General features: G+C 40.4%; 1 protein-coding gene and 1 long non-coding RNA gene across 2 annotated transcripts in view; one reads left to right on the plus strand and one right to left on the minus strand.

Annotated features, from left to right (window-relative positions):
* Positions 1-13,208, minus strand: part of insra (insulin receptor a) — a 105,359-nt gene that overhangs the window by 85,946 nt on the left and 6,205 nt on the right. The gene's annotated exons all lie outside the window — the stretch shown is intronic.
* On the plus strand, positions 348-7,301 carry LOC117521068. The gene is made up of 3 exons (XR_004563875.1): positions 348-481; positions 1,024-1,026; positions 7,289-7,301. It is a non-coding gene; the product is annotated as an uncharacterized LOC117521068 (long non-coding RNA).

A 13,208-nucleotide genomic window follows, 5' to 3' on the forward strand; every position in this document is an offset into this window, starting at 1 on the left:
TAAAAAAGTATAGTTTTGGCTATCTATGACTGAATGTTATGTGATGTGATGAAAACAGCAAAAATGGTGACAAAAGTCAATTTTATTTTGTACAGGGGTCAAAAGTTAAAGTGATGCAAATTATTGGTTGAGCTAATAGGATTAATACATGGAATAGTTTTGACTGTGTTGAATGCTTGCTCTTTAAAGTAAAGGTCAAACAAGGTTAACTTCCATTGGATTCTATGACCTATGATATGTTACCCTGTAACATGACTACTACGCATGACAGATGGTGCAAACTATTCCTTTTTAAAACCTTATTAACTGGGAAAAGAAAAAGGACTGTATATATCATGTGATTTACCATTACCAGCCCTGCGATAGACTGGCGTCCTGTCCAGGGTGTACCCCACCTCACGCCCTATGACTACTGGGATAGGCTCCAGCCCTCCACGTGACCTTACTTGGAGTAAGTGGGTTTGGAAAATGAATGGAGGATGTACCATTACCATTAATATAATATGTTTTGAAGACATCAAAGGGAAAAACAGGCTTAAATTCTAACAGTCCTCATTTTAACAAAAGGTTGTGGTTTTCACAAGGGCCGTTGTGCATCAAGACACAAAATCTGGAAAATACATCCATGAACATTGTGCGTTACCAGTCTTTAAGAAGAGCTTTTTTTTTTTCTTTTAAGATCTGTATTGACCACATCACAGCCTCAATTTACCCCAAATTGCAAATTATGGTGCTGCAAACACATCATGAAGTTGCAAATGTGACAATGAAAAATTATAGCCAGAACCAGAAGAAGCAGCAGTCCTACATTATTTGTTAAGTTAAAATGAAAAGAAAAGACCTTGCAAGTTTGATCCGCTGTAAAATCTGGTAATAATCAGCGGATATCCTGTGCAATTGTGGCATGTTTGTGCGCCAACATCTTCGTGCTTTGCTAAATCAAATATCTGCTGGCAAAGCATTGCCGTGATACAAATAGTTCACCTCTTACAAGCTTGCAACTACTGTTACAGTTTGTTAAAGTAAGTTTGTCATCTCTCAAGTTGCACAGGATTAAATATTGGAAGGTGAAATTACTACAGCATGGTCACAACCTTCTTGGGAAACTGCAAAAGAGTGAAGACCTTCCCAAACAGTTTAGGCTCCCTGTAAATGTCATTGAGTAAGAGGTGGGGGGAGGTATCAAATAGGCCAGCTGCTTTTAAAGAACATGTCGCACCGAAATCGTAAGAACTTAGATTTAGGCTGCTAGTGACCATCCGATTACTTTGTGCACTTCCGTGACCAGTCGCAAAGTATACTGACTGACATCACAATAGCAGTGAACAAAAAAATGCAACTCATAGCTACTTGGATTAAAAGAAATCAAAGACTTTTGAAACCAGACTTGAAAGAAACAGAGCTAAAGAAAGTCTGCAAACAACAAAGGTCCGTCTTGGGATGTGATGTGACATGTGAGTAAAGTCTCTGGACTAAAGATCATTTGTTGATTCACTTGTCCACCTACAGTACGCGTTTGCACAATACTCCCTGTCGATTAGGAAAACGACCATGAGCCCATCATCTTTTCAACATAACCATTTGGGAGATTTGCCAATTTAAAAAAGAAGAAACACATGCTATTAGGTCTACACACTCGGCACTAAGATTCAAACATATGATTCGTGATTGTAGGCCGTAACATTTTCAAATAGTTGGTAACATAACGAGGCCCCACTTAGCACAGCACAATATCTTACTGACACAGACGGACACCAGAACAATAATCAAATCAAATCAATTTTATTTATACGAGGGCTGTCAATAAAGTTACGGTCCTTTTTATTTTTTTCAAAAACTATATGGATTTCATTCATATGTTTTTACGTCAGACATGCTTGAACCCTCGTGCGCATGCGTGAGTTTTTCCACGCCTGTCGGTGACGTCATTCGCCTGTGAGCACTCCTTGTGGGAGGAGTCGTCCAGCCCCTCGTCGGAATTCCTTTGTCTGAGAAGTTGCTGAGAGACTGGCGCGTTATTTGATCAAAATTTTTTCTAAACCTGTGAGACACATTGAAGTGGACACGGTTCGAAAAATTAAGCTGGTTTTCAGTGAAAATTTTAACGGCTGATGAGAGATTTTGAGGTGATTCTGTCGCTTTAAGGACTTTTCACGGTGCGAGACGTCGCGCAGCGCTCTCAGGCGGCGTCATCAGCCTGTTCAAGCTGAAAACCTCCACATTTCAGGCTCTATTGATCCAGGACGTCGTGAGAGAACAGAAGTTTCAGAAAAGTCGGTTTCAGCATTTATCCGGATATTCCATTGTTAAAGGAGATTTTTTAATGAAAGACGTGCGGACGGGTCCGCGCGTCGGGACGCAGGCCGCCGCGACGCTCCGCCACAGGAAAAACACCTCTGTTGAAAGCCTTAAGGACAAGTTGGAACATGTCCTGCCTGTTAAACAATTTCTCATATACTCACTCCACTGAAAGCCATCAAAAGCCGCCTGGATTTTACAAATGGTTATCAACACGGAGGTGTTTTTCCTGTGCCGCCGCACCGCGTCGGCTGCGTCCCGACGCGTGGATCCGTCCGCACGTCTTTCATTAAAAAAATCTCCTTTGACAGTGGAATATCCGGATAAAATGCTGAAACCGACTTCTTCTGAAACTTCTCTGTTCTCTCACGACGTCCTGGATCAATAGAGCCTGAAATGTGGAGGTTTTCAGCTTGAACAGGCTGATGACGCCGCCTGAGAGCGCTGCACGACGTCTCGCACCGTGAAAAGTCCTTAAAGCGACAGAATCACCTCAAAATCTCTCATCAGCTGTTAAAATTTTCACTGAAAACCAGCTTAATTTTTCGAACCGTGTCCACTTCGATGTGTCTCACAGGTTTAGAAAAAATTTTGATCAAAGAACGCGCCAGTCTCTCAGCAACTTCTCAGACAAAGGAATTCCGACGAGGGGCTGGACGACTCCTCCCACAAGGAGTGCTCACAGGCGAATGACGTCACCGACAGGCGTGGAAAAACTCTCGCATGCGCACAAGGGTTCAAGCATGTCTGACGTAAAAACATATGAATGAAATCCATATAGTTTTTGAAAAAAATAAAAAGGACCGTTACTTTATTGACAGCCCTCGTATAGCGCCAAATCACAACAAACAGTTGCCCCAAGGCGCTTTATATTGTAAGGCAAGGCCATACAATAATTACGGAAAAACCCCAACGGTCAAAACGACCCCGTGAGCAAGCACTTGGCAACAGTGGGAAGGAAAAACTCCCTTTTAACAGGAAGAAACCTCCAGCAGAACCAGGCTCAGGGAGGGGCAGTCTTCTGCTGGGACTGGTTGGGGCTGAGGGAGAGAACCAGGAAAAAGACATGCTGTGGAGGGGAGCAGAGATCAATCACTAATGATTAAATGCAGAGTGGTGCATACAGAGCAAAAAGAGAAAGAAACACTCAGTGCATCATGGGAACCCCCCAGCAGTCTAAGTCTATAGCAGCATAACTAAGCGATGGTTCAGGGTCACCTGATCCAACCCTAACTATAAGCTTTAGCAAAAAGGAAAGTTTTAAGCCTAATCTTAAAAGTAGAGAGGGTGTCTGTCTCCCTGATCTGAATTGGGAGCTGGTTCCACAGGAGACGAGCCTGAAAGCTGAAGACTCTGCCTCCCATTCTACTCTTACAAACCCTAGGAACTACAAGTAAGCCTGCAGTCTGAGAGCGAAGCGCTCTATTGGGGTGATATGGTACTATGAGGTCCCTAAGATAAGATGGGACCTGATTATTCAAAACCTTATAAGTAAGAAGAATTTTAAATTCTATTCTAGAATTAACAGGAAGTCAATGAAGAGAGGCCAATATGGGTGAGATATGCTCTCTCCTTCTAGTCCCTGTTAGTACTCTAGCTGCAGCATTTTGAATTAACTGAAGGCTTTTCAGGAAACTTTAGGACAACCTGATAATAATGAATTACAATAGTCCAGCCTAGAGGAAATAAATGCATGAATTAGTTTTTCAGCATCACTCTGAGACAAGACCTTTCTAATTTTAGAGATATTGCGCAAATGCAAAAAAGCAGTCCTACATATTTGTTTAACATGCGCATATGAATGACATATCCTGATCAAAAATGACTCCAAGATTTCTCACAGTTATTACTAGAGGTCAGGGTAATGCCATCCAGAGTAAGGATCTGGTTAGACACCATGTTTCTAAGATTTGTGGGGCCAGTTTATCTGAGTTTAAAAGCAGGAAATTAGAGGTCATCCATGTCTTTATGTCTGTAAGACATCCTGTCAGTTAGATAACTGGTGTGTGTCCTCTGGCTTCATGATAGATAAAGCTGGGTATCATCTGCGTAACAATGAAAATTTAAGCAATGCTGTCTAATAATACTGCCTAAGGGAAACATGTATAAAGTGAATAAAATTGGTCCTAGCACAGAACCTTGTGGAACTCCATAATTAACCTTAGTCTGTGAAGAAGATTCCCCATTTACATGAACAAACTGTAATCTATTAGATACATATGATTCAAACCACCGCAGCGCAGTGCCTTTAATACCTATGGCATGCTCTAATCTCTGTAATAAAATTTTATGGTCAACAGTATCAAAAGCAGCACTGAGGTCTAACAGAACAAGCACAGAGATGAGTCCACTGCCTGAGGCCATAAGAAGATCATTTGTAACCTTCACTAATGCTGTTTCTGTACTATGATGAATTCTAAAACCTGACTGAAACTCTTCAAATAGACCATTCCTCTGCAGATGATCAGTTAGCTGTTTTACAACTACCCTTTCAAGAATTTCTGAGAGAAAAGGAAGGTTGGAAATTGACCTATAATTAGCTATGATAGCTGGGTCAAAGGATGGCTTTTTAAGTAATGGTTTAATTACTGCCACCTTAAAAGCCTGTGGTACATAGCCAACTAATAAAGATAGATTGATCATATTTAAGATTGAAGCATTAATTAATGGTAGGGCTTCCTTGAGCAGCCTGGTAGGAATGGGGTCTAATAGACATGTTGATGGTTTGGAGGAAGTAACTAATGAAAATAACTCAGACAGAACAATTGGAGAGAAAGAGTCTAACCAAATACCGGCATCACTGAAAGCAGCCAAAGATAACGATACGTCTTTGGGATGTTATGAGTAATTTTTTCTCTAATAGTTAAAATTTTATTAGCAAAGAAAGTCATGAAGTCATTACTAGTTAAAGTTAAAGGAATACTCGGCTCAATAGAGCTCTGACTCTGTCAGCCTGGCTACAGTGCTGAAAAGAACCCTGGGGTTGTTCTTATTTTCTTCAATTAGTGATGAGTAGTAAGATGTCCTAGCTTTACGGAGGGCTTTTTTATAGAGCAACAGACTCTTTTTCCAGGCTAAGTGAAGATCTTCTAAATTAGTGAGACGCCATTTCCTCTCCAACTTACAGGTTATCTGCTTTAAGCTGTGAGTTTGTGAGTTATACCACGGAGTCAGGCACTTCTGATTTAAAGCTCTCTTTTTCAGAGGAGCTACAGCATCCAAAGTTGTCTTCAATGAGGATGTAAAACTATTGACGAGATACTCTATCTCACTTACAGAGTTTAGGTAGCTACTCTGCACTGTGTTGGTATATGGCATTAGAGACCATAAAGAAGGAATCATATCCTTAAACCTAGTTACAGCGCTTTCTGAAAGACTTCTAGTGTAATGAAACTTATTCCCCACTGCTGGGTAGTCCATCAGAGTAAATGTAAATGTTATTAAGAAATGATCAGACAGAAGGGAGTTTTCAGGGAATACTGTTAAGTCTTCAATTTCCATACCATAAGTCAGAACAAGATCTAAGATATGATTAAAGTGGTGGGTGGACTCATTTACATTTTGAGCAAAGCCAATAGAGTCTAATAATAGACTAAATGCAGTGTTGAGGCTGTCATTCGCAGCATCTGTGTGGATGTTAAAATCGCCCACTATAATTATCTTATCTGAGCTAAGCACTAAGTCAGACAAAAGGTCTGAAAATTCACAGAGAAACTCACAGTAACGACCAGGTGGACGATAGATAATAAATAAAACTGGTTTTTGGGACTTCCAATTTGGATGGACAAGACTAAGAGTCAAGCTTTCAAACGAATTAAAGCTCTGTCTGGGTTTTTGATTAATTAATAAGCTGGAATGGAAGATTGCTGCTAATCCTCCCCCATCGGCCTGTGCTACGAGCGTTCTGACAGTTAGTGTGACTCGGGGGTGCTGACTCATTTAAACTAACATATTCATCCTGCTGTAACCAGGTTTCTGTAAGGCAGAATAAGTCAATATGTTGATCAATTATTATATCATTTACTAACAGGGACTTAGAAGAGAGAGACCTAATGTTTAATAGACCACATTTAACTGTTTTAGTCTGTGGTGCAGTTGAAGGTGATATATATATATATTTTTTTAATTTTTATGCTTAAATAGATTTTTACTGGTTATTGGTGGTCTGGGAGCAGGCACCGTCTCTACGGGGATGGGGTAATGAGGGGATGGCAGGGGGAGAGAAGCTGCAGAGAGGTGTGTAAGACTATAACTCCGAATAATCCGAAACGGATGTGGAAAAAGTCACGGCTACAAGCAGTGGAAATTAGATTGTTCCATGGGGTATCTGGGCCTAAACTCAGGGACGGGGTAAGAAGCTCAAAAATTTGGGAGGGACTCAGAGTAGAACCGCTGTTTTTTTTTTTCTTTGGCATCAAAAGGAGGCGGGTGAGCTGGTACAAACATCTGGTAGGATGCCACCTGGTTGTCTCACACACACACACACACACATATATATTTTCTAAGCTGTGCAAGCTGTATTCAGTCATTTTAAGGGTCAAATATGTTGTGCAGCTCCAGACAAACTTTATTTGTGAGAGATGTGACAAAAATGGCTTGTTTGACAGCAAAGGCCCACCGACACTTGCACGACTTTGATGCACGCACTCTTGCATGCCCTGTGTCATACAGGAGAGTAAACTCGTCTTTAACGAGTGCAGACTGAATGCAAGAGGGTCGTCAGCATGTGCAATTGCACAAAGAGAATTTTGAAATGTTAAAAAAAAAAAATCTTTCACGCATAAATGTCGTGCAACATGGCACGATCAGCTCGCTAACACTACGTGCATCTCGTCAAGTGGAGTAAAGAAGTGAACAAAGCGAGTGGTTGCGTCAGCGCACCGCATCAAAGCACAGCTGGTCTGATCGATTATAATGAAATGTTAAATCTATCATAAACATACTTTTACAGCTGCACACAAGAAGGAAAGAACATGCAACGCCATGACAGTGTAAACATGACAAATAATTACCTTTTTAGATGGCTCCAAATTCTTTCTCCAACTCGTTTGGTGCGCATGCAAACAGCTCCAGCTGGAGCAATCCTCTGTGATTTAGGAAGCAATTAGAGCCGTTTTCAGCAGCCAACTTGCAGAGAAAATGATTAATCCGTTATGAAATACTTATTTTATATACGCAGCGTCCAGCGCTCAGCGCGTAGCAGGTGGTGGAACAAAACACGGTGTCCAGCTGAGAACACAGTGGGTGGGATCATCATGATGACGTGCGTGCATCAAGTGTCAGTGCACCTTAACGGTTGCAGACCCCTCATCTAGGTGACAAACATCTCTATGGGACATTATATTGGTCAAACTAAGTTTTTTTCTTCCATTGGATCTAGTGCAAAGTTAACCAGCATCCAGTAACTTTATTCTGATTATGTGTTTTTAGCTTGATGATAGTAGCTGCTGTTTTTGAATTATTTCTTACACAACAGGCTGGGATTGACTAACGTCCTTTCTCACTCACTCACTTATCAAATATTTTCCTATATGAGCTCTACACTGTTACCAGCGCAAGGAATGGGGGGAAATAACAGACACCAGTGACACTTCCCTGTTGCACATTTTAAATCTTGCAAACAGTATAAGCTTGACTGTTACCTATTCACAATTCATGCCGGCCTTTTCAAATCAAACATGTTGCAGGACGTCTTTGGCAGTGAGGTAATCATTACCTTCAAACTGTAGGAGCACATTAACATGCGCACTTCCTTTTAAAAGGGGTACAGTGACATTGGCAGAAAACAAGGCTGCCATGTGTGGCCTAAGTGACAGTTACAGTATGCATACTAACTGCACTTTCAAGTTGCATTTTATTGTCAATTGTAAACCTGCCAGCAAGGATTAGACACTTATTGTTGTGGGTGTAACAAGGACAAAACGCTTTCCGTCTGTGTACATGTCAATCCTGCTTGTGACTTTGGTACCGACGGTTTCTATATAGTATTTGGGGGTGTTTTGGAGTGGTAAATGGTTGACATTTTCATCACCTACACTTGTTCTCCTTGTCAGGAGACATAAATCAAGGGCGCCAGGTCCTTGGGACTGCTGCCCACTTGCAAGATCTACTTTGACCTGAGTGAAACTCAACAACAGGCTGCCGGTGGCTTTGTAGTGAAATCCTGGTGTTAACACGAATCACGTGTGTGAACATGGCACAGCAATACGAAGCTGCTGTGTGGATGTGGGCTGCGGTCTCAGGTGGTGGGGTACCGAAAAGGGGCTAAGCTGGTTATATGACATACAGAATGCAGTACGTTACAAAGCACAACACACTTTTCCCAATCCCATGAATAACTTGTCTGAAAACTTTAATCTGCTATTAGATGCTGCCAAAAATGAATTAACTCACACAGTTACTAAATACGGTATAAGCGTATTAAGTGAAATTTTTCCATGGAGCAAAGCTGGACGGCGATCAACAAGGAGCTGAGAAGTAACAGTCCAACTTGGTGTTGTGTTCACAAGCATTACACAAAACAAACTCACACTTAATGAATAAATAAATAATTAAAACCCCAAATACAGCCATCATTTTTACCAAAGCAGTAAATCGCAGTATTAATAGTCACAGTTATCTGTATATGATATTGATAAACCATTAATGGAAGTAACAGCCCACCTCAGTGTTGTGTTCACAACAGTGGTGGACACAGCTAACCAAAATGTTAGCTTCAATAATAGATAATCAGCTAACTGAAAAGTTATCTTTTATGAAGCTAAACCGATAAGCCACTCAAAAAATTATTGGAAGCTACATATATCTGATATACACACACACACACACACACACATATATATATATATATAAACACCGGTGTCAAAATAAATAGAACACTGCCATCTACTGATGCCCAGACACTTGGTACTTAGGGCGAATACTGCCATGAACACTACTGGCCAGTAGATGGTAGTAGAGACCATGACAACTTGCCAAAACAAAATTCTTTTAAGATAGGTAGGTGTTTTTTTGTTGTGAGCCATGAGCAGCTCCGTGCCGACAAATCCTCCGCACGTCTTTCATTACAAAATCTCCTGTAACAGTGGAATGTGCCGCAAAAGTGCTATGTCCAGCTCTCTTGCCATTTCTGTGGTAGTCACACGATGTCCCGGATCAGCACAGCGTTCAGTTTAGAAATGATCTGGTTGTTCCTGCCTGTCGATGGCCTCTCGGTGCGCCGCGCGCCCTCCGCCGTTGTGGGCCGTCTTTAAAAAGGTTTTAACAGTCCTTAATCCGCGTGACGCCGACAGAAACTTCACCGATATCCATCTGAATCTTTCGAATGGTTTCCAACTGGCTGTCTCTAACAGTTTCTGAAAAAAATTTCATGGAGCAAAGCGGCAGTCTCTCAGCAAGTTCTCAGACCAAAGAAATCCAACGGGAGGGGTGGACCAGTGCTCACTCAAAGCCTGCCCACAGGCGAATGACGCAACCGACAGGCGTGAAAAAACACGCATGCGCACGAAGGTTCAAGCTTGGCTGATGCAATCACACGTGATTCAAATCCATATAGTTTTTGAAAAAAAATTAAAAGGTCCGTTACTTTTTGGACAGACCTCGTATGCAGTCCAGAGTTTTGACAGGACAGTTTTGCAGCACTTCAAAAAGTATGTTATTTATTGACCAAATATGAATTATGACTCTCAGAAAATTAAACTCAGAAAAAAATGTGATGTGCATTATGTTACACAATAAACTGTGTCTAACAGAACACTGTGTTCCGCTCATTATTTTGAGCAGTGTATATTGTCCCTATTAAATGTGCTTAAAGATAATAGAACACATGTATTTGTTTTCTGAAGAGCTCCTCTGAATGAGCATGAATGGCATATATGCTCTCTAAAGCTACAGAAAAGACTGTGTACACACACAGAGTAAATTTCTGATACTGTGCACAGAAGGAGGTGCTTATGGTAATCCGGCTGGAAAACAAGACACAGTATGATATAACCACAGCACAACCATGTCATTTTACCTGAAGAAACTGGACTAATGATTACCACTCAAACTGTTACAGTTGTTGACTAATTAGCCAATCAAGCCTCAGAGTAATAACTATATAATGAACTATATTAATATTAATTTGAATTTGAGGGTAATTTGTCAAGTAAACAGCAAACATTTTCTGGCTCAACTGGTTTGGGTTTATACATCAATGAATGAATATCTAGGTTTTAGACAAAGCCATCACATCATTCTGGCAAGTCAATTAGCGTAATAGCAGGCTAACACTTGCTTATCGTGCCATTATTCCAAGAGGTAGACAGCGTTTTGGTTACGCGTCTTCACTGAGTAACAAGCAGTAAATCGCACAAATCACAAACTCTGATTCAACACAGCACGACATGTTCCACATATGCACAAACAAGGCCTGCCCATAGTGGGGGTCAGACATTTACAGCAGTTTATTTACATTTTCCAGCGCTGCCAGCTAACTCTTAGCACAGCGTACTACGATTCACCAAGGTGCTATGAGTTGACCAAACGGTTGCTACGAGGTGATAGGTGATACGAGTTGACTATAAACCATAGGGTGTACCCCTCCTCGTGCCCTATGACTGCTGGGATAGGGCCCAGCCCCCATGACCCTTGAAAAGAGTAAGTGGGTATAGAAAATTAATGATTATCTAAAATATTGTGTTAACCATTTAGGAATTACAGCTATTCGTATTTATATTTTCAGATGCCATAAGTAACTGACAAGCTGAAGGATTAAATCATTGCTGTTATAGTCAGTGTTCTTCACACAAGTCAGGGAACGGATATTGAAAATGAAAATTTCCAAGTAAGTGAAGACAGCAACAGTTTTACTGCCAGAACACAAGTGAGTGGTTAATTTTACCATTTCACTTTGCCTGAAAGTTAGAAACCACATAAGGAGCTGTTTCTAGAATAACAATTTCTAATTCGACATTACATCTACAACTGAACAATAATCTCTGTTAAATCATCTGCTTCAATAAAAATGACACCTCACCCTTGTAGGGCACACTGGGTGAAGTGCTACGAGCAGCACAAAAAACAGTGCATGCCATCGGGTCTTTCTGCTGACTTCACAGAGAACAAGCAAGAAGCCTCAAAGATGTGTCACACACTTCCCCAAATATATAATCAATATTTGCTTAACATATCAAATTCCAACTGAGGAAAGGAAAGCAACTGTGCACAGTCAATTTTGTCCCAAAAATGCAAAAATTTCTCAGGATGATTTCCACTCAGCTCGTTCACTCTCATCACTGTCTCCAAATTACTGTCCAGTGCTGGAAATAAGGCTTATTGTTAATATTCCTGTGCTACCACAGAAATAAGGTGACACTTTGCATCTACAGCCAATTAATTATTCTGCATTCTCAGACTACTTATTTGTGACAAGACATTTTGTTTACAGTTCAGGCACACTGAAACAGCAGATAAGTGCTGACCTTTGTCCCTTCAATGCAGTGACTACAACACCAACCTACAGGGATTAAAGCAAAAAATAAAAAATAAATAAAAATCTGACTGAAATTTTCTTTTCATGGCCAAATCATAAGTTCACCATCTACCTTTTAGAAAAACCCTTTTGCAACTGCGTCCTAGAGTTTAAGGTAAAACAAGGTAGAGATAGTTAAGAAAAAAACAAATTGTTCTCCTGCTGAACAAGATTATATTTCACTCACTAACTAACCACTGGTGCTCTTTTCTAATGCAGCATCATGTTATAGAAAGACTTTACCGTACATATTATTTAAATACTTCAGGATAAACATATTTTCAGGGGACAACTTTTCTACAGCTTTTACTTAATTCAATACCAATTAAAATCTCAGGCCTGTAGCCAGGATCTGAAATGAGGGAGTCTTTTTTGGTGAAAGTGGACTTTGTCAGCAGGCGGTCTGGGTGCTGCTGAAGGTCCCCAGAAAACTTTGGGTTTTTGATGTCCAGGGATGCATTCTGGATGGTTTTTTGATGATTGCTTTCTCACCCCGATCCCCCTTAATTTAGTTGTACTGCTTATTGTCTGCTGTATTTGCATTTTCCTTTGCACATTTTCACCTTTTCTTTGCCTTTAACCAAAACTGACATCACAACCTATATGTTTGTTTGATAAGATTACTAACCACAAGAACCGTAATCATTTTCATATTTTTGGCTTCGCTCATAGAACCCCAAACGGACTCAGTAATGTCGAGCTCAGACATTACATTAAAAATAGATATTGCTTCACATCCCACTTTAGTTATGCAGAAAACTTAAATTAAGTAAACTTATTTTTATATGGCTCATTAACTAAACTTAGTCCAGAACTATAATAAAACTTAGGCCTAAAGTAATAGTGATTTAAATATTTGGCAGGGGTGGTGGCCAAGTGGTTAGTGCACTTCGATTTAATGTTTAAGGTTCCCGGTTCATAGTGTGTCTTAATTGAGAGTGGTGACATGACGAGTTGGAAAAAAAAAAAAAAAAAAGCAGTCACGTGACTCATGGTGCCATGTTGGTTCCAAAATAGTGTTCGTTGTCAATCTGTTTGCATGTAAATCTAGCTATTTTATTTATTTATTGCTGAAAATGACAGGTTGCTGTGCATTTGGATGCACAAATAGACACAACAAGAGCTTCAACATGTACAGGTTCCCTTCAGATCCAAACAGAAGAAAAATTTGGGGAAATAAAGTCAGCTGTGTGGGATAGAAGCCAACATGTCAAAGCTTTGCGAGGTAGGTAAATTTATTGTTCAGTGCCATGTACAGTAAAACTCACCTAAACCATCATCGTATAAACCAGATATTCGCAGTCACGGGACAAAAAAGTCCCAAAGTTTTTGTATTGTTTTCCATGTAATAAACACCGTATAGGACGGATTTTGTGTAAAAGATTTTTGCTCACAT

This window comes from Thalassophryne amazonica, chromosome 12 (genome assembly GCF_902500255.1).
Source record: "Thalassophryne amazonica chromosome 12, fThaAma1.1, whole genome shotgun sequence".
Classification (NCBI taxonomy): domain Eukaryota; kingdom Metazoa; phylum Chordata; class Actinopteri; order Batrachoidiformes; family Batrachoididae; genus Thalassophryne; species Thalassophryne amazonica.